Source organism: Bombina bombina, chromosome 6 (genome assembly GCF_027579735.1).
Source record: "Bombina bombina isolate aBomBom1 chromosome 6, aBomBom1.pri, whole genome shotgun sequence".
Classification (NCBI taxonomy): domain Eukaryota; kingdom Metazoa; phylum Chordata; class Amphibia; order Anura; family Bombinatoridae; genus Bombina; species Bombina bombina.
In genome coordinates, this window is record NC_069504.1 from 1,153,175,006 (window position 1) to 1,153,179,504 (window position 4,499).

The following is a 4,499-nucleotide window of genomic DNA, read 5'->3' on the forward strand; positions in this document are numbered from 1 at the left end:
TTGCACAATGTATTTTCACACACCCTCATTGGCGCCATGTGTTAGGTGTTGTTTTTTTTGGGGGGGGAGTGTCAGTTCAGGCCTAGGACTCGGGCACACCGTACCAGCTGGAAATGAATAGATTATCTGATAAGGATATCCTTAGAACAGACTCAGACCATGCAGCAATGATCTAAAACCATTCTGTTTATTGAAAGATACAAAGCATGTCTTATAGGTGACAGATACAGCATATGGGGTTAACATGATGACACGTTATGGCCACGTCATATCATACCATATTTCATGAACAAAAGAAGCTTATTGAAATATATGAGACAAAGTGGAGTATGAAGGAGTGTTTCTTATAACAGTAGCGAAAATACATCTGGGTGCATAGTTCAGCTCAAAGCAAGGTCGTTTGGCCATCTTACCTAGATAACGGACTTCCAGGCGCCTTGCAAGGAACATTTACAAGGCCAATAAAACTACTACAATTCTTACTAACATCAGCATATTTCTCTCTACATAATAAATGCTATAATAAAAGCTTCTTTAGACAAGATGGATGCCTAAGACAAAATGGCGCTGGTCATGCTAACAATTCCTAACATACCACCCTTTTATTCTAACAGAACAACATAAAAATAGAAAGGCGCAGAAAATGAGGAAACTATAGAGAAAAATATTCACATGTAATGGTATCATTTTATAGCCCAATAGGGCACAATTTGTCACTGCACATAGGTGAGGCCTCTCCAATACTCTCCGTCTACCTCCCAGCATCATCAAACTACTGGTCTAAATGCACAAAGACCCAAACAGCCCCCTATCTTCCCCAAACAATGCTGCATCTTTTATTTCTCCACCTGCATTGCTAGCACCCCCCCCCCAATATGTCCAACAGTTCCTTGCTCTGTACACTCTCCACAGTGAAGCATGACATGGGAACAGCACAAATGTCTCTAGGTGGCCTATGATCACTTTAAGAACAGTCTTTGTCCTCTTAGACTGCTCCACCTTCCTCAGACACTTTGCTTTAATACAGTTCATTTGCAGTAGGGGTGCTTATCCAGTGTTCTTCCGCAGGTAGATGCTGGAAGTCTGATGGTTTGTTCATGGGGTAGACAATGTAGCCAGTGGATCCCCATAGCAAGAAGACACTCAAGTCAGAAGGAATCTAAGAAGGAAACAAAATAGCGCTGCGGAATCTGTTGGCGCTCTACAAATAACCGATAATAATAATAAACAGCACAAGATGAGTACACACCCCGATACAATCAAATTATGTCCAAATAAAACTTCTTTCACCTTTTTTGTAAGCATCCCAATTCCTTTAGCTTAACTCATCCTATGTCATTTAAAACAAAAACAAAAACATTGTATATATATAATACAAGCTAAATACATTAATACTTTTACAGAGTATAATTCACAGCTTCTCTATACAATTCAAATGATACTTCATGAATACTAAGCAAGTGAAAACTGCTAGACTTCATCAAGAGGCTGAATAGCTATGCTAAAACTTATGCTAAGGCCTGCCCTGTAAAACAAAATGAAACATAAAACAGTCAATAAAAATATTTTCTTTAAAATGAATTTCTTTACACTTTCTCTTGGAACTACTAAAAATAAAATAACCTAGTGTTGCTTTATTCTGCAAAGCTACTATCTATAATGTTTATAATTCTCCAACTATGATCCTAAAGTCTAATATAACCACTGCTAGTTTACTAATTATTTTATGCAACCTAAATTATCATACAGTCCTGTATGAGGAAAGAATACAATCATACCATTATTTAAAACTACAAAATCTCTTAAAGGTAAACACATCTTTATGGTAAGATAATTCCTTCCATTGACAAACATATGGAATTAACAAATTCAAATTGCAGATACCATACCAATTAATAAAAGGGAAAAAATACATTCACTTTCATAACACAGCTCCAATAAGAGCCATGGTAGGTAGAAAATATACCATCAATATAACTATAATTATGCTACTCCCTAAACAAATATTTCTCTGTATAATTAATATAAATTTCTAGCTGAGACATGTCCTCATTGCGTTCTATAGGGTGAAGGGTCTAAAATATTCTGATATATTGCAGCATTTTCTTTAAACTATAAAGGTGCAAACATATTTTCTATACTCAGTGGGCCATTCAATAGGTTACAGTACTGCAAGGTTTAGAGTTTTACTTATCTAGAGGGTTATTTTGTTAAGTACATAAACTACAATGTGCACTAATACCAATAAGGCATACTTTTCTGTGGACAAAACTATATGACTTCTTATAACTAATATGATCAACAAAAATAACACAAATACAAGAGCAAACAAAACAAGAAATATAAGTAAACAAGTTAAAAAAATACTCCCCTAATTTAATTGGTTGACCCTGTAACAGCATAACAGGTCCTCAATATCAACCGGCAAGGCACAGTCCAGAGAAGGATAGTCTTTATGTTCTGAAGACACACATCATAGGAAACAGTCATAGATTACCCAGAGTCCAGTTCTGGGGATGGTACCAGCATGCAAAGCAAAGAATGGATCCAAAGATAGTTCAGCAACTTTTACTGCATTATGGTGGTTAAAACAAGCTTGACAAAAGGTCTTTTATCTTCATTTTTTCTTTCTTTAAAAGGTTTACTTGCATTCAATCTTCATTCTTTTGGAGAGTGCACTATGGAATTTTATCTGTACAAATTTTACCTAAATATGAGAAACTCAAAAATAATTCAGTTAGTGTCTTTAATCTCTGGATACAGATTCATGATCTCATCCTGCAAATACAAATATTGTGTTAAGAACAAAATAGAAAAATAAAAACATTTTAGGTTCACTTTCTTACTTAAAATAATAATCACCCAAATCACATAAAGATACTCATCAATACTCATCAATACTTCCCCCTTGTTTGCGTGAAACATCCCACGTGTCACGCAAACACAATATAACACGAAACTAAAAGACAAATCATGCACTCCACTCATGCCTGTAGTATACTATTCTTAATAGCAGGCAAAATCAAATACACCTCACTATTCAATATTCCATTCATACAGCACACTTCCACACGCAGTCACGAAAGAGAAAAACATAACATTCTCTTTGAAAACACTTAAAACCACTTTTCCATTCCACAAAACAAAACATTAACAGCCGGGCCAAATTTTAAACAACCACAATTAACCTGAAATTCAACACATATACTGATACATTCACTGAAACACAGCACTTGCAAAACACTACAAATAATTAAATCCTATAACAACCATCTATACCCTGGTTTTGCAAATTCTACCATGCACAATACTATGAGATCACACTAATAAGGCAATCACTGCAGATGATCAATAAACTCCAGTTGCATATTTACAAATAAAATCCTGAACCATAAATTTACAAAGGAACACACAAAATCATGCGTTGCACAAATAATTTGTGAAAAGCTCTAGAATCCAGTCTATACTTTTACATAACCAAAATTTTAAAAATCAGATTTTATATCAGTTTGCCTGTATCCCTTTAAATATTTCCTCTCCTCTTTTTTTTTCTTTTCCGCTAGTCTCACAGATCGCAACACCAAGATTGCAGGCAATTTATCAGTTCAGTTTGCATTACAGAGAGAATTAAGTTACACTTCATAAATATCTGCTATCTAAACAGCAGATTTAAAAAAAATTATACAAAGAAAGGTCTCAAAAAATATATTTTGCAAACTGCTAATACAGTGCTATTGCTGCTCATGAACTCCTTTCACATAAGTGAACTGGTCCTTTAAGTAATAAAATGACAATTTTCCATTGCTCTGTCTAAGCCCTAAACTCCGGTTTTACAGACAAATATAAGATAAGGAAAACAATAAAATATACTTATCATCTGAAATTCAACCCATTGCAATCAACTGTGTTTTGACAGCACAAAACCAGCTACTTCATATATACAAATAAACTTGCAAATGCAACTCCTCCCCTATATTTTATAACATCCATTTATATTAAAACTTCTACTGAATTAATTTACTTGCAACAGAAACAGACCCAAATACTTTTAGATAAATTTAATGATATACCGCCTATAACCTTATTTTATCTTTTCCACTAACGCTGTGCACAAATCTTGCAAATACCACATACTTGAATCAACCTATTAATTTTTTTTCATTTACCAGAACATGACCGAAAGTCACACAAACATCCCCACATTCACAAATCCCTTAAATAGTTCACTTGCAAAAACAATATATTGATATGCCGCACTACAAATAACCGATAATAATAATATGCCGCAACAGGTGGACAGTTTTTTTATTTGTATACAACAAATATCACTTAAAACTAAAACTGCTATTAAATAGCACACATAATTAAAACATGCTGTTGACTTTAAAATACAGTTATAGCAATAACACTACAAAATACCTCATTACAACATTTGCTTTCTTAGCAAAAGAAACTAGCCTAAATAATTACCATACAGAAAGAAAAGTGCACCAAGGTCA